General features: G+C 42.0%; 1 protein-coding gene across 1 annotated transcript in view; it reads right to left on the minus strand.

The window, feature by feature from the left end:
- LOC149451455 (signal transducer and activator of transcription 5B) overlaps nucleotides 1–18,531 on the minus strand; it is a 333,063-nt gene that overhangs the window by 235,112 nt on the left and 79,420 nt on the right. Inside the window, exon 2 of the mRNA XM_089690636.1 lies at nucleotides 12,277–12,347. The gene's annotated coding sequence lies outside the window, so the exon portion shown is untranslated. The remainder of the gene's footprint in view (nucleotides 1–12,276; nucleotides 12,348–18,531) is intronic.

The raw sequence follows: 18,531 nt of genomic DNA on the forward strand, positions 1-18,531 counted from the left end.
TCGGGGGATCAAGAAGGAATTTTTCCCCTGCAGGAGCAAATTGGATCATGCTTTTCTGGGGGGGGGGGGGTTGCCTTCCTCTGGATCAACTGTGGGTATAGGATTATAACTTTTTTTTTTTTTAATAGTTGAACTGGATGGACTTTTGTCTTTTTTCAGCCAGACTAACTATGTAGCATGTGGATGGCAGGGTGTGTGTACGTTGATTAGTGCCATCTCTACATGAGGAAGTGATGGCACAAGGATGCACTATGGGAAGAAGACAAGCCAGTAGAGGCAGTGTAATGTTTTGGGCATTGATTTACTGGGAAATCTTGGTCCTGCCATTCATGTGGATGGTACTTGACACGTACCATCTACCTGAATGTTGTTGCGGAGCAAGTACGCCACTTCATGGAAATAGTATTCCCTGATGGCAGTGGCCTCTTTCAGCAGAATAATATGCCCTGCCACACTGCAACAAAGGTACAAGAATGGTTTGAGGAACACAAGTTCAAGGTGTTGACCTTGCCTCTAAATTCTCCAAATCTCAATCCAATCAAGCATCTGTGGGATGTGCTGGAAAAACAAGTCTGATCCATGTAGACCCCATGTCACAGCTTACAAAAAGGATCTGCTACTGATGGCTTGGTACCAGATACTACAGCATACCTTCAGAGTTCTAGTGGCGTCCATGCCTCGATTGGTCAGTGCTGTTTTGGCAGCAATAGGGGATCTACTCTATATTAGGTCAATGGACCTAAAGATAAGGCCTAATATAACCCACCCACCCAGAACCGAAAGAGTGCTGGCTGCTGTCAGAAGAGCAGGGAATAAGATACATATGACAGCGATTTAGGAACTGATCATACAGCCATCTAGTAGCCTTACTGCTACCTGCAGGCTCGATTGACTATTCTCATGTGCACCAGCAGTACAATTGGGCACCATCGCTAGCCAGCTGAAGAGTTAGGACTAAAGACTGCCTTTTACAGCTGCTACACAGAGACCTTTACCTATTGTTTGTGCTAAGAGGTACCTCTGAGGGTATTCCACCAAATCCTAGTCATTCTTCTACAGTGCAATCTAGACTAGTTATAGTGTTATTATTCACATTTCAATTAATACTTATATGCACTGTTTACTGCTGACTTTACCACTAGACTGGGATTAACTAAAGTCTTGTGTACATATCCTAGTGTTAATTCACAGCCAAGTTAACGAAGTAGCAAACTCTCTCAAAAAAAACAACAACACTTTTCCTCTGCAAGGCAATGTCATAATGTGCTAGTATGCATCGCAGGCTCCGGTGGTTTGAATGGCTGAGCCACAATGATGCCACTTTTTACGGCACACAGCGCCAGTACTCTACACAGGTAAATATCTCCTAAATGGTGCAAGTTTAGGAGATATTTACAGTACCTACAGGTAAGCCTTATTATAGGCTTAGCTACAGTTACAAGTTAAAAAACAGAGTGTACTACCAGTTTAAAGGTATCTACTACTCTCTTACAAGTGCTTGCAGTAACTTTCATTCAACCAGGTTTGTCAGAGGTACTGAGGATGTTCTTGGAGTTGAGGGACATAACAGAATTCTCAAATTACCAAGTGGCTCCTGCAGGGGTAGCACTACAAACAGTAAGTACATATAAGATTGACGTAACCAGCGCACAGGTCATAAAAATATTTGTTCTACAGAATCACTGTCGTCAGACACTCACCACCTATAGAGATCTTAAAGTTGAACTAAAATCATTGATTTAACAGTTTTCCAAAATAGTTACATTCAAGGCATGCTGTGAATGATAACTGTCACAGGTATTTGTTCTCTCAACCCAACTGACAAGCCATCAAACGGCTGGTACCATAGCTGATCACATGTGCAGCACCATGGTAACTACAGATCAGAGACCAAGATAGTAGCTTACTTGGCTGGAAAAGCCAAAATGTGTCTTCTACAAACACACACACCAGGTTTCCATAGCTCCTTAGTTCTCCAAAGTATGGGGGAAAAAAGAAAAATAAAGTACTCAAAGAATAAAAAGCCTACAATTATCTAGATGTATATATTTATAAATTGGCATTGCTGGAGGTTTCTAAAGGTGCCTTTGTTGTAACTGTTAAGATAAGGTGATGTTCCCCTTTAAGTCAAATCACCATCCAATGAGAGATGAGTCACTGCGCTTACTCATTCACTGTTATGTGCACAATTCATCTTAAGTTCTATAAACAGCAGACTTTTTTCAAATGAGGACCTAATGAGACAGAAAAATGTGGAAAGAACCCAAAGGGCTGGATCACTCTCAGAAGGTCACTGAGTAGCAGCCGCCAGGAATTCAGGAGTCATTACTGCTGCCTGTTTAGGGCATCTGGCCTAGTATGCTTCAGGAGAGAGTGGTTACATCATCACCGCTGTAGGCTGATGTCACTCAGCCAGTCCAGGCTGAGGAAAGATCCCGACTTTAAAGTCGGAATCCACCCCAGAATCTGGAGTGGCACCTGGCTCATCCACTCAGTGACCTGTTAAGAGCCTGAGCCAGCAGCTCCCTCCACCTCCACATCCCAGCGTTCCAGTAAGCGTGGAGTAGAGGAGTGGGAACAGCACAGTAGACAGTGCTGACTGACAAGTCACTGCTCTCTGCCAACAGCGGCTGTGAGAACTCAGTGGTCATGTGATCACTGAGTTTTCACGCTAGTGCCGGTGGAGGCCAGATGCAGCATCGGTAAGTATGATTTTTAAAAAAGATGAAATCCCCTACTTCTTTTAACTACTTTCTTCCTGTAGAACGTACCCGTATGTCCTTGGGTTGAAGTGGTTGTACAGGGGCCATGGCTGCAGCTATGACCCTGGTATCAGTAAAATCAATCCGAGCAGCTAAATAGCTGTTGAATCGCTTTTACATGTGGCGGAACTGAAGCCACAGGATTTCCGTGTTCTTGTATTGGAACTACATTAGGCAGCAGAGCCCAATTCTGCTAGTGTGAACAAAATCTTACTAATGTGCACCAATTACATTTTATGCTAAGGTCTTACTGTTATCTGTAACCCTGCTCCCTGACCTAGGTAGTGACATATGTCACAGAAAGAGAAGCAGACTTTCTGACCACTGTTTATGCAAGGGTGAGTTGTTCATATTGCAAAGCGGTTTCTGTAAGCATTAGTAAAAGAAAGTTAACTCTAATGTTAGGCTAGCCATAAATAACCAGATGTAACACTAATAGGGGAGCACAAAGGCAAAAACAGGTATTTAAAAACTTTTTTTGGGCTGAAGTCTCTCTGTATCTGCTTGCTGCCAACTCACAGTACGTTTACTGCGAGCAGGTGGTACGGCCAAACTAAGCGATATACCCATATGTTGTTACCTGTCTTTGGGCACATCTGTGCACCCCCTGCAGACCTGTGTGTTCATTGGCTACAGCACAAGTTTGTCAGCAGGTTTTCGGCCAAGGATTTTGCACATGAACCTGCTGATCAGCTGTAGCCAATCACAGCACAACCCCATATCTTGTTTGTAAATACAGACACAGAATCTGCCAGGTTCTTCTCTCCCTCAGCACGTTCTTTCAGGGAGAGAATAAAGCCAGGTTCTGTGTGGATAAAAGCAGATATACACTTGCATACACTTGTTAGGTACATTTAACCTTTTGGTTGCCTTCCAGTTAATCCCTTAATTTCCCTGTCACCATTGTCATCTGTACACTGTACAGTATTTACCAGTGATCACTGTATTAGTGTCACTAGAGGCCTCAGATAGCATCAAAGTCAGTCAATCAGACTGCCCGCCACACTAAGTCACTGATCACAGCCATTATTAGTACAGCGTCTGTATCAATCAGTATCTTGGTCACATTCAGAACTATCCTAGTGTCCCCAAAAACGCAGCGTTAGCAGAATCAATGAAGTGTCAGTATAATATTTGTGATTACTGCCACCTCTGATGCATTGTCTACAAAACTGCCTAATCTCTTCTAGCACATACAGTTATTTTATTGCTAGCATGCAAGCAGTCCCTGATTGCTAGAGCCAGAAGCTCTTTCCCATAGTCACCATAAGGTACGTGTAAATTTTTGTGCCCAAAAGGCAAAAAAAAAAAAGAAGTACACTAGTGAAGAGGCCAACAGGATTCTGAGAGTGAAGGGGGCACCTCACTGTCAGAATCAGGTTCAGAATATGAACCTGTAGAAAGAAGCGGCACCCAGACAGCTAGCTTGGACGATGGTGAAGAGGTCCCTGCTAAAACCAGGCGTACCTGACAGCAAGTTGCTGAAGTGCCAGAAATGCATACTTATGCACATACGCAGCAGAGTGCAAGTACTAGCACTGCACTACTTTTTGGTGATCTGGCAAACACCAGTGGCCTAGTACATCCTGCCTTTTAGACACCAGCACTACAGTATTTCATGGTGAAGTGGAAAGCACCAGCAGTACAGTCCAAGCTGGTGTGATGACTAGTACTAGTAAAGTAACGCAACTTCAGCCACTATGAATCCAAGCGCAGGCCCATAGTAGCCTTCCAGAAGCAGCACCAGTTATTCTCCCTATTCACAGCAGCCCAGCCCACAGTTCAGTTAACAGCCCCCTTGACTTTTTTTTAGCTGTTTTTCAGCACAGATCTCTACAATTTGATTATGGTCCAAAGTAATGTTTATGCCCAACAGTACATCACCACCAACTGACCCAGTTCATCACATGCCCGTGTTCTCTGCTGCAATGGCCAGGCAGGGATAGGAGACAATATTGCGTTTTATGCATTTCAGTGACAACACCCTGTGTCTTCCCCGTGGTGACCCTCACTATAATCGGCTCCACAAAATTTTGTCTCTCTAACTTTCCCAGAAATGTGCACAATTGTATACGCCCCAACAAAACATCTGCATAGACAAGTACATTTTACTGGCAGGCTTGCAATAAAGCTATATCTCCCCAGCAAGCGAGCCAGATATGGGGTCAAAATGTATAAGCCCTATGAGAGAACCACAGGCTATACTGCTCTAGAATTTATGAGGGGAAAGACAACCAAGTGGTGCCCCTAAGATGCGCAAACTATATTAGGAGCAGTGGCAAGACTTGGTGTCACCCCTGTTCCATAAGGACTACCATTTGTAGGTGGATACATTTTTTTTTATGCAAGCGTACCACTTTTTAGACGTGTTCATTCAAGAACTCGGCTGCTATGGCATCACGCAACCTAATCGCATGGGCTTCCCCCAAAGGCTTGTTAACACCCCACTTAGAAAAAGGGAGAAAGTCTGCTTGTGGAATGAAGAATTACTATCAGTCTTACATACACCCAGGCACAATGTTCTAAATTAACAAGGAGTCTGGTGGCGTTGAAAAGCCTATCTGTGTCCATGACTATAATCTTTATATGGGAGGCATATACTTCAACGACCAAAATGATGAGTCTGTATTTAACCAATTCAATACCGGGCAATTTTACACCTTCCTGCCAAGGCCAGTTTTCAGGTTTCAGCGCTCTCACACTTTGAATGACAATTGCAACATTGTACCCAAACTAAAATTTTATCATTTTCTTCACACAACTAGAGCTTTCTTTTGGTGGTATTTAATCAACACTGGGGTTTTTATTTTTTGCCAAATTAACAAAAAAAGATCAAAAATTTTGAAAAAAAAAATTTTTTTTCTTTGTTTCTGTTATAAAAGTTTGCAAATAAATAATTGTTCTTCATAAATTTAGGCCGAGATGTATTCTGCTACATGTCTTTGGTGATGTATTTTTTAGTTTGTAGGAAAGTTATAGAGTTCACAAACTATATAATATTGATCAATCCTGAAGTACTGACAGCCAATCTAATTTCTTGAGGTCCAAGAATGTCAGAACAGTACAGATATCCCCCAAATGACCCCTTTTTGCAAAGTACTTTGTACTTCATAAGAGGCATGGCGAGTTTTTTGAAGTTGTATTTTTTTTGTCATAATTTTTCGGAAAATTATTATTTTTTACATATTGTCACCAGTGCAGTACAGCGTCATCATATAACTGGCATGGCGGTGATCAGGGACACTGACTGGTGACAGTATGAAAAAAATATACCGTATTTTTCGCCGTATAAGACGCACCTGACCATAAGACGCACCTAGGTTTTAGAGGCAGAAAACAGGAAAAAAAAATTCTGAAATAATGGACTGCAGACACAGTACAGGAGATGACCAGAGACTGCGGACAGCACAGGGATGACCAGAGACTGCGGACAGCACAGGGATGACCAGAGACTGCGGACAGTACAGATGACTGCTGACCTTTGGGGAGGTGGGGAGCGGGTACCTGAATTTGACAGGTACCCGCTCTTACTTCCGCAGAGTTTTTGTTTGATCTTACCTGTTCCTCGATCCAGCCGCACGCTGTCTTCCCGGCTTCTGTAATGGCGCTCGGCATGACAGCCGGGTGCCCCGTGCGCATGAGCGAGAAGCACTTGCTCTTTGCGATTGGTCCGGCGGCTTCTGGGATCTGTCATGTGTCCCAGGTACTGCCTTACCATTCACAAAAAGCACCGCTTCTTGCGCATGCGCACTTGGCACCCGGCTGTCATGCCCAGTGCCCACACTACAGAAGCCGGGAAGACAGCACGCCGCTGGATAGAGGAACAGGTAAGGTCCCGCCACAGAGCTGAGCGGCCGGCCCGGTATTCTGACACGGCCGCGGTGGAAATACCGGACCGGCCGCTCTATATTCGCTCCATAAGACGCACTGACATTTCCCCCCCAGTTTTGGGGAAAAAAAGTGCGTCTTATACGGCGAAAAATACGGTATATATATATATATATATTTTTTTTTTTTAAATTAAATTTTTCTTTTTTTTTAAGATTGTTTTTTCATATTTCACTATGACCAAAGTAGTACAATGTTACCAAAGTAACATTGTACTACTTTGGGGAAGTGATCAGTATTATTTTTTTTTACAAAATTTGCTTATAGCAAAGAATTACTTTGCTATAAGCAAGCATTTACCTGAATGACATCGATTCATTCAGGGTTTTATTTTTTTTTTTTTTTTGTGCTTAGCTGTGATTTGGCCACAGCTAATCACATGACATGTACATGTGATTAGCTGTGACCATTCACAGCTAGACACTAGTATACAATGGATGGCATGAATGAAGCCATCCATTGTACACAACTGTCATGTGACCTGCTGTGATTGGTCACAGCAGGTCACATGGTACCGGCAACGGGGCCGATACTCAGATCTGTCATCAGCCGTGTCCGAGGTACAAGGCCGTGACAGATCGTGCCGCTGCGCCGCTCTGCAGGAGCGCTAATGCGCATATGCGGGAGGACGCCATATGGCGTCCACCCGGAACGCTGATGACATTTGCCGCCCGCCATTCGGCCATAGGGCGGGCGGCAAATGGTTAACTACCTGCAAAGGCAGACACTAGTACAAAAAAGTGTCTATATATTTATTTTAATTGGCTCTAAACAACGCTTTTGTTGTTTACAAATCAACTGGAAGAACTGGATCCTTCCTACATTTTCAGGAAGAGATCATCTCAGCCCTTTTGTATCCAGAAGGCATTATGGCCCAATGCCCAAATCCAGTGGGCCGGCTGCATGAGAAGCAATTTCCAGATGTCCTCCAACCTACCTCAACACAAAAGTTATCCCCAAAAAATATGTCATGTCTGTGGTAAACACAGAATAAGACGATACATCTTTTTTTTTTTTTGTCGCTACTGTCCTGGCCAACCTGGCCTCTGCATAAAGACTGCTTCCATCGCTACCACACCATAGTTGACTTTTAGTCTAGGGCACAGCATGGCACAGTATAGGGTTCCATGTAATTCTGCACAAGAAAGGTCTGTAAAGATGTTAGGTAGTCAAGAAACTGTCTAGCACATTTTGAGAGAACCTAAAATCAAAGGCTGGAAAGGTTATTGTTCTGAAAAGTTGTTAAAAAAAAAAAAAAAAGGTTTTATTGAATAAGTTAATGTACATGGTTATTGTGTGTTATTGTTAACCGTTGTTGTTTGCTTTGCAGGAACGCCAATCAGCTGCAGCACTGATCTGTGTATTTTGAAAGCAGCAAGGTGCTGCTGTCAGAATACATACGTCAGTGCTTGCAGTTGGAGCTTTCTTCATCCGCAGTTTAAAAAAGAAAAAAAAAGCGTATGCCGAGAATTAGGAGCATGGGGTGGCCAGTGGGTGGAATACTCTGATACTTCAGCATATACTTTTTTCTGGTCGAGATTGCTTCATCAACATCGATCAATGTGAATGAAGGAATCTAGTGGATTCTTATTTTTCACTCAGCTCACAGACTGCACAAAAAAAAAAAAACACATTAGATATATGCCCAAAATTAGAAGTGGTTGGATGTGTGGTGGAAACATCTAATGTTGGGCAAAAAATGACCCCCTTTTTGGAAAGTAGACACTCCAAGGTATTTGCTGAGTGGCATGCTGCGTCCATGGAAGATTTTATTTTTTTGCCACAAGTTTTTGGAAAAATTTTTTTTTTTTTTTTTTTTTTACACAAAGTTGTCACTTTAATGAGGTATTTCTCACACATGTCATGGGTATATGTGGAATAACACCCCAAAACACATTCTGCTACTTCTCCCAAGTATGTGGATACCAAAAGCGAGAGACTTTTTGGCAGCCTAGCCATGTACATGAGCCCAAAAGTCAATAACCACCTTCAGGTTTTAAAGACCATAACTTCCCCATTTGATTTTCTAACTATCACAGTTTCGGAGGCCCTGAAATGCCAGGATAGTACAAACATCCCCCAAATGACCCCTTTTTGGAAAGCAGACACTCCAAGGTATTTGATAAGAGGCATGTTGATTATTTTGCAAATTTCATTTTTTGTCACAAGGTTTTGAAAAATGATAAAAAAAAAAAAAAATTTTTGTTTTCATTCTTCATTTTCCAAAACTTGTGGCAACAAATGAGAGTTGCAAAATAATCACCATGCCTCCTAGCAAATATCTTACGAGAGTCCACTTTTCAAAAAGGGGTAATTTAGGGGGGTATTTTTTACTATCCTGGCATTTTAGGACCTCCAATATTGTGAAAGGTAGTCAGGAAGTCAAATGTGCAAGTTACACCCTTTGAAAGCCTGAAGGTGCTCATTGGTTTTGGGCCCCTGTAGGCAAATAGGCTCCTAAAAAAAACTCACATGTGGTATACTCCCCATACTGGGGAGAAGTAGCAGAATGTAATTTGGTGAGTAATTACACACATACCCATGGCATGTGTGAGAAATCTCATTGAAGTGACATCTTTGTGTAAAAAAGAATTTTGTCATTTTCCAAAAACTTGTGGCAATAAATAAAATCTTCCATAGACTCAACAGGCCTCTCAGCAAATACCTTGGGGTGTCTTCTTTCTAAAAAGTGGTCATTTGGGGGGTGTTTGTAGTGCCCTAGCATTTTAGCACCTCAGGAAATGTGATAGGCAAAGTAAAAACTGTGTAAATTCCAGTATATATAAAACAGTTTGTAGACAATATAACTTGTACACAAAACAATTAATATACACTTATTGGGACTTGGCTTACTAAGGACATGTAGCAGAATATATGTTGGCTACATATGAAGAAATTAGATTTTTTTTATAACAGAAAGTAGAAAATATTGTTTTTTCCCCCCAAACTTTCTGTATTTGTTCATTTATATAATGAAGAACCCAGTGGTGACCAAATACTACCAAAAGAAAGCTCTGTGTGAAAAAAAAAAATGTAAATGTCTTTTGGATACAGTTGCATGACCGAGCAATTGCCAGTCACAGTAGTACAGTGCTGAATAGCAAAACAATGCCCTGGTCATGAAAAGGGTAAAACCTTCCTAAGGTCAAGTGGTTAAAATAAATTATGTACAACTCTGGGCAATTTAAGTCAACCTACTGTATTATCATTAGGAAAAAAGTACCTTCAGTGAAATTGGCATTTCAAAAACACCTACAGGTTCAGCAATGAATGTATATGCAAATCTCAATTTTTCCTGTTAACACAGTGTGTGGCCCCAATCCCACATCTTAAACCTTCATATTAGCACTTTAACATAATGGGCAGCAAGCCGCAGCATCCGCGAGGGCCTACTCACACTAGAAAATGCATGTTAACTGTGCATTTTTTTCTTGAACATTTGCATGCTTTTTTATGTGCATTCACATGCAGTTGGCATGCATGCTTCCATCCACGTTTGTCCTGTGAAATCACTTCCTACTTATTCCTTTCATTGGGCTCTTTATATGCACTGCAATGGATTGCTGTGTATTTGAGCATGTTTACATGCTTTAGCGTGCGTTATTCCGCATTTATGGTGTGGAAAAATACAGCACGCTGTAATTTTCTTCACTGCACTGTAGGGCTGTCAACTATGCCCAAAGGATAACCAGGATTTTGGCCTGTCTGTGCAGCTGGAATACAGTCACAAATGTATCTAATGTGAATTGACCCTAAGGGCTCATGTACACTGCAGCTGATAAACTCACGTTTAGGAGCTATTCAGCGTTTTTTTCAGCAGCCCCTGAACTCACCCTAATGTTTTTTTATGTGTCCATGTACACATCTTTGTTTACAGTTGTTTACAGGCATTTGAGTTTACAGTCGTTTTTTTGAACACAGAAAACTTGCCTAAAGCAGTAGATTTTATCAGCGTTTCAAACGCAAAACGCTTGTAAACGCAGCACATCACGTTTATAAGCGTTTGCGTGTGAAAATTTTTTTTTTTTTTTTTAACTCTTCCAGTTCCCGATGCTGTCCAGATCCTTTTTTCATCATGAAAAATGCATGCAAACCATTTTCAAGGTACTCAAATGGACAAAACACTGAACACAGGACGTTCCTACCAAGCTTGTCACACATTGCAATGACCAATTCACACCTTAGACCTCTCTCACCCTTGGAAACAAAAAGATATGTTAATGACCATTCACACCTCAAATTCCTCAAAAAGACCCCCTGCCAGGTGGCCCTAATGATTCACTCCATCAGACACCTTTCCCACCCTTGGAAACAAAAGAAATATTAATGAGTAACTCACACCTAAGCTAATCTTAACACATACTGTTGTCTCTGCTTCTACTCTCTGTATTTCCCTGAAACAGTCTGAAATGTTTAATAATTTACTACTTTTCATTGTATTCTTGTCATTTGTGAGGTTCTTCTGTGCTTATCTGTACAAACGCTTCTAAACGCAAACACGCATAAACGCGTTATGCAAATGCAGCTAAACAGATGTTTTTTAACCTACGTTTTCCAGCAGTCAGTTGCCATTGTTTAGAAGTGTCCCGTGTACATGGAGCCTAAACGTTTAGGAACTGAAAGGAGGCATGACCAAACACAACTTACACAGGGAGGGTAGAAAATTGCAAACCTCAGCTGCAAAAAAATCTCAGGAACTGTCTGTTTGTGCAGCACCTTATAAAATAAAGGCAGATAATAGAGTTATTATACAAGAGCCTTGCTCAGGAAAACTTCCAATTTACAAATGTTGTCAACATGCTGTTTTGAGTGAAGGTAACTCCAGCTTTTGCATTTTTCATCATATGCTTGCAATGAATTGCCAGGTTTATGACATGTTTACATTAGATGCATGCCATAACTAAACAACGCAGTTTTCTGTTGAAAAACACTGTACGTTACATGTGTAGCCACAGACACAAACAAAAGGATGATCAAGCAAACATACTTGTGACCTTGTTTTCAGACTTTCAACCTAGCAGCAGCCAGCAAGTTTCACTATCACTAATCTGACTTTGGAAATCACATCAGTAAAAGCTTCCTGACATCTGCTGATCCACCCTTTCTCCAGCAACTGCAGAGATGGCTCATCTCCCACACAGCAAACGGCGTATGTTCGCTCCTCTGCTCACGAACAGTTCTCATAACTCAAAAGAGCAGCCAAAACTAATGGCTCCAGAATATACACTGAAGTACTGAAGCATGGGTGTTCTTTGATTGTGACAGATTTTCTGGCATTACACCCTACTTTTCTCTTAGCACAATGTTCCCTCTAGAGACATGATGTCATACTATCCAGAAGATGTACCTGTCTTTCCTGATCAGTTGTGCAGAGCACAGAACCAGCCAAATTAAACCTGACTTGGTTTGCACTTAACCCATTAAACTTGGAATACAAGATAATATCTTACTTATATGGATAATATCTCACAGGAAGCAACACAAGGCAATCACCTCTGGAGTGTATATGACCAATCACTATGTTAGCCTGTCCTTCACAGGTATAGCCAATAAAGCAAAGAACTGTCATTGCAAAGCTACCTGAGATAAATCATCTGATGCATCCAAAAATGGCTTTTTCAGTTACCTTTTTTTCCAGAGATCTTCCCTTAGACCTTTTTTTTTTCTCCACTGATGTTGCTGTTAAAAACGCTGGATCTGTAAGATAAAAGAAAAATGTCAAGGTTGTTCAATTTTGTTTGCACCTCTGACCTAAGTACCACTAGTTGATGCTGATGGGTTGTGTGGTTATTGGGCAGCCTAGATGCAGGAATAAATTGCATTTTAATTCCCCCCCCCCCCCCCGGGTACCAGTGGTCATGAGATCTCTCAGAAAAGAGAAACATGATCACTAAACACAACTTCATCCAAAAATGCCCAAAGAGGGTTGTTATGAATGATCCCAAAAGCATCTAACTAGTCAAAAATATACAAATATACAGATTATTCAGAAGTATGTATCTTGCACAATATAGATATAACAGTGAATAAATATAAAAAATCAGGCATATGGTATCTAAATGCTGCAAAAGGTCTGATACCCAAGTTCTGGCAGAAAGTGGAGGTGCCGAAGGAAGAGGATTGGATAGAAAGAGTGGAGCAGATTAGAAAGATGGAAAAACTCTGCCATATTCAAAAAGATAAGATAGAGGCCTACTATGGGAAATGGGAGAATTGGGAAAAAGACAGCTTATACATGAAATATAGGAAAGAATAAAGAGAAAGATAGGAAAAATTTTACTTGCTCTTATAAGAAGATGGAGAGAAAATGCAGGGAAGGGAGATGGGGATAGGGTGGGGGGAGGAGGCGGGGGGGGGTAGAGAAATATTCCTGGAAAGAGAAAATAAAGTATGATGTTATATATTATATTTTTATATATATATAATGTGATGATGATATGTATTTAAATTGGAAAAATTAATAAATATTTAAATTTAAAAAAACCCAAATATACAGATTATTATCATATAATTATTAACATGTCTACCGAGAACGGATTCAGTCCTGGAAGAATGCTGGCAGGCCAATCTGCCAGTTTTCTACAAAGTAGATGATATTTTGACAGAGAGCTACCAGCTTCCCCCCCCATGAGAGGAGAAGTCTAATTCTTCAAGCTGCATTTTTCATTTATATAGCATTATGGATAATATAGCTGAACGGTAACGTGATGTCGGGAAATTACTAGGTGAAGAATAGCAGTATGGGCATATAATCACTGAATTTCCAGTTGGTAATCTGCCCCACTCAAGTCTTGCCATAATAAACAGTTTTCAGTGGACTGCTCCTTTAACACAAAGGGGTGCCAATTATCTTCACAAGAACATCAGTCCAGACACACAAATACCATTCTAGAGAGAACTATAAATACTGTCTGGATCTCTCATCCAAAATATAAAAGGAACACTTGTCATGTAGCCCTACCCAGCAATACAGGTCCTTTTACCCCAGGCTGTAAACACTATTCACAGGACTGGCAAATCTAGAAAGCCTCAAATGTTTTGGCACAAAATGTTCAAAGCATAAGCTGAGCATGTTCCACGCCCCAGTAATTATGAGTAAAACAAATACTTTCATACTGAATGCTGGCTTATGTTATGATGTGACAAACATTGTACAATGACACCACCACCACTTTACAGACCCACAAAACCAACCAAAAAAGACAATCAACCGACTTTACTAAAAGTGAAGAGTTAATCAGCAGTTGTTTACAAGAAAAGCAGTCAGTTTGGGAGCTCCCCTCTTCCCCTGACTATACATTTCGCAAACTTCTATATAGAAATGCATAGGCGCAGTTGTTTTTTCATACTAGATTTACCATAAACAAACCTGGACTTTTCCACCTTAGGCCAGCTATGACTAGCCTATGTATCACACTAAGAAGGTCAGACATCATGGCCGCAAAAGGCACGCTGAGGCTGGGGGGACTGGAACAGAGACAACAGATGTCAGTACACCAAGAACAAACTATTAGATCAGGGCGAACGGTCAGCCTACAATGGCAGAAGCCCAGTTCTAGGAGCAGGGCCTGTGCTATCGCTAGGCAAACTAGACAGCTGCCTAGGGTGCACTGACACTTAGGGTGCAGCCACTGCTAGAGACACTGCTAGGGCAGTATAGCCAGTCCTGCTGTAACACTAATTATATTTTCTCTGGGCCCCATCAGTTCACCAGAGGGGCCCAGGAGGTGAGGAGCAGAGAGGGACTTCTTTTTTTAATTTTGGGCACAGGTGGCTAAAATCACGCTGAATTTTGCAATGCTGTTCAATGGCAGCCGGCTGCGGCTGCTCACTGCCTTTCACTGGCAGAATGATTATCCCTTCCTCCGCTGCGGAGGGTGGAAGGTGAGTCTATAGCCCAGGGGTGGAGGTGATTCAACAAAGGGGGCTGAAGGCACAGGTAGCAATGTGAACCTGGTGCACAGGCAAGATCACAATTTCTGTTTTCTGAGGCACAGAGAGATACAGCCATATGCTGTATACAGACGTACAGCACCTTCTGTACTGTGTAATCATCATCATGGTAATAATGATGATCACATAAGCACAGTGAGATGTTTCCTGTTAGTTCCTATTTGCACTTGCGTTTGAGGAACATTAAAAATGTGTGGCTGAGCAACACTTTTACCATCCCCCAACCACTCCCCATTATGCTGCAAAGGCGCTACCACTTTAGTATGGCTATAGTGGCTGGGTGTTGTGGAAAAACCCCTGCTGCTCTTCTACAGTGGAAGTGCCTTGACAGCACGATGGGGAGTGGTTGGGGGATGCAAAAAGTGTAGCTCAGCCACACATTTTTAATGACCCTCAACACAAGTGTAAGAATTAACAGAAAGCGTCTCATTGGAGTGTATATAAATCTGACAGGCTGACTGTCAGGTGGAAATGATCCAATAGCTGTGCAGTCTCCAGATCACTTCCACACCCCCCATGTGCCCTGCCATGCTTTCCAGGCTCCGCACTCCCAGCAGCAGACCCGGGACCTGCATGGTGGGTGTCACCAGTAGAAGGGAGGGAGATCAGAGAACACTTGTTCACTGATCTCCCCTTCCTGTTAATGACCCAAAAGCAATGTGTAAAATGTCACTGGTCACTGTCCTGTCCTGATGTCACTGTTCCCAGACAGGATTGGATAATGTTAGCTGGAGACAAAGCCGTTTCCTGCAAACTTCAGTCAATCCGTGAATAAGAGGTATCCAGCTAATGAGGTGCTGTGCAAACATCTCTGCACAGGCTAAAAAATTTTGTACTTTGATTTTTTTTTTTTTTTTGGGGGGGGGGTGTAAGTAACTGCTCTTGACTGGGGCACTAAATAGTCTAGCACTGGCCCTGTCTAGGAGTAATAACCCAAAGAGGTTGAACTATATGCATTTGGCAGCATTGCACCGACAAAAACATACCAACTAGGAAACCCAACAACGAGCGACCGGACAAATTTAATTGGCACGTAGGGTGATAGTATGTAACTTATTACTATACATGGGTATTTAAAGTGGTAGTAAAACACTGTTGGTTCACTTGTACCTACAGGTAAGTTTATAATTTATGTTAATTTATTTTATTAATTTATTACCTGCAGGTCCATCGAATATCTACTAAATGTGCACTGTTTAGGAGCCATTCACTGTTTCTGCAGCCCAGCACATGTTCTCTGAAGGAATGGAATACTCACGCCATCCCTTCAGTGCTCTGTGCTGTGGCCACGACTCGTGTGTATGGACAGGTATGACGCCATTGCAGATCAGCCATTCAAACGGTCAGACCCCACGAACCCAGGAGGAAGACCAGGTGAAGATGGAAACCCTGTCAGCGATGACAGCATGCCGCTGGGGGGCTTTGTTGTAAGATAAGCATTTCATAATGTGCAATGCTTACTAGTAAATTATGCTTTTACCTTGCAGGGTTTTTTTTTTTTGACCATTCTTTCAGAAGCGCATATGTGAGGTCAGGCACTGATGTCAGGCGAGAAGGCCTGGCTCTCAGTCTCCACCCTAATTCATCCCAAAGGTGTTCTATCAGGATGAGGTCAGGACTCTGTGCAGGCCAGTCAAGTTCCTCCACCTCAAACTCGCTCATCCATGTCTTTATGGTCCTTGCTTTGTGCACTGGTGGGAAGTCATGTTGGAACAAGAAGGGGCCATCCCCAAACTGTTCCCACAAAGTTGGGAGCATGAAATTGTCCAAAATGTCTTGGCATGCTGATGCCTTAAGAGTTCCCTTAACAGGAACCAGGGGGCCAAGCTCAACCCCTAAAAAACAACCCCGCACCATAATCCCCCCTCCACCAAACTTTACACTTGGCACAATGCAATCAGGCAAATACTGTTATCCTGGCGACCGCCAAACCCAGACATGTCTATTGGACTGCCAGAGACGCCTGATTCGTCATTCCAGAGAACACATCTCTACTGCTCTAGAGCCCAGTGGCAGCGTACTTTACACCACTGTGTCTGCCGCTTTGCATTGCACTTGGCGATGTAAGGGTTGGATGCAGCTGCTCAGCCGTGGAAACCCACTCCATGAAGCTCTCTAGGCACTGTTGTTGTTCTAATCTGAAGGCCACATGAAGTTTGGAGGTCTTTAGCTATTGACTCTGCAGTGCAGACAGTTGGTGACTTCTGCACACTTCACACATGCGCTGACCCCGCGTCATTTTATGTGGCCTACCACTTGGTGGCTGAGTTGCTGTGGTTTCCAGTTGCTTCCACTTTGTTATAATACCACTAACAGTTGACCGTGGAATATTTAGCAGCAAGGAAATTTCACGGATGGTCTTATTGCACAGGTGGCAACCTCTTCACAGTACCACGCTTGAATTCACTGAGCTCCTGAGAGCGGCCCATTCTTTCACAAATGTTTGAAGAAGCAGTCTGCGTGCCTAGGTGCTTGATTTTATACACCTGTGGCCATGGAAGTGATTGGAACACCTGAATCAAATGATTTGGAGGGGTGTCCCAATACTTTAGGCAAGTCGGGCAGCACAGTGGCTAAATAGTTAGCACTTCTGCCTAGCAGTACTAGGGTCATTGGCTCAAATCCCAACCACGGCACCACCTGCCTGGAGTTTGCATGTCCTCCCTGTGCCTGCGTGGGTTTCCTCCAATAGTCCAAAGACATACTGGTAGGTTAATTGGCTCCTGTCTAAATTGGCCCTAGTATGTGTATGTATGAATGTGAGTTAGAGACCTTAGATTGTACACCCCTTGAGGGTTAGGGACTGATGTGAATGTACAATATATATGTAAAGCGCTGCGTAAATTGACGGCGCTATATAAGTACATGTAATAAATAATAATATAGTGTATATTGAACCATTTCCAGAATATTGCCATATTGGATGTAAACTTAAATATCAGTAGGATTGTGTCGTCCTACTTTTTTCACTCGAAAAGGAAACTTTATTCAAAAAAGTTTTGCGATACGTACAAATAATACAGTTAGTATAAAACAAAGCAACCTTAAAACAGCTAGTCGTACACCATGATCCAGTACAAATAACCATTACAATAACGGGATAAACCGAAAAAAAAGAAACATACAGAAACTGTCTGTTGCAAGATAAATGTTTCAGTGTGTTACAATAATATGCGGTACATGTCATCTAGATGATGGACAAAGGTAATAATAAAAGAAGCTCCAAGGGATCCACCCAATAAGTTCCGGTCAGGATACAATCTTTTTTAGCATTTTTATGTATGCTTGCATCTGCTAGTTTCTAAAAATGAAAATGCAAAGTAGGCATATTATCTTTAGCAACATATAGCAGCTGTAATTTTTCTAAAAAAAAAATTAGGAAAGGAAAAGAATAAATGTCTGGATGTGCAAACTAGTATTGTAGAGATGATTCACACTTCACCGATCTGCTGTGGTGCATTAACACAGATTATGCTGCACGTTAATGTGCAGTGTTTTACGGCAGTCCATTCATTATCAATGGGCTGCCAACGCACCACAATGGATCTAAACTTGCATATATTTTTTTTTTCAGCAATGCGGCAACCTAACAACGCACTGAGCACAGCATGCAGTTCTTTGTGCATTGACCTCTACTGTATAGCGTGTTAGGGAGTCAGTCACAATAAATGCTACCGCAATGCACTGTACAAAAGACAGAGGCATTGCAGTAATTGACAAGTGTGAATGGTCCTGAGTGTTAAAGTATATCTAAACTCAAGAACAAAAATGTAATATACTGTATATTGCAGATTACCAGTCTCTAGATGTGATAGCAGCTTTCATTTTCTCTTTTAGGCTTTTTTTTCTTTACTTTCACTTGACCTTGGCCAGTAAAACACTCCTGGTCTTACCCTAGGTTCACACCTAAGCGTTTTCTGCAGCACCT

The sequence above is a fragment of the Staurois parvus genome, unplaced genomic scaffold (assembly GCF_062004578.1).
Source record: "Staurois parvus isolate SC_StPar_1 unplaced genomic scaffold, SC_StPar_1.0 ptg000538l, whole genome shotgun sequence".
In the NCBI taxonomy this organism is placed as follows: Eukaryota; Metazoa; Chordata; class Amphibia; order Anura; family Ranidae; genus Staurois; species Staurois parvus.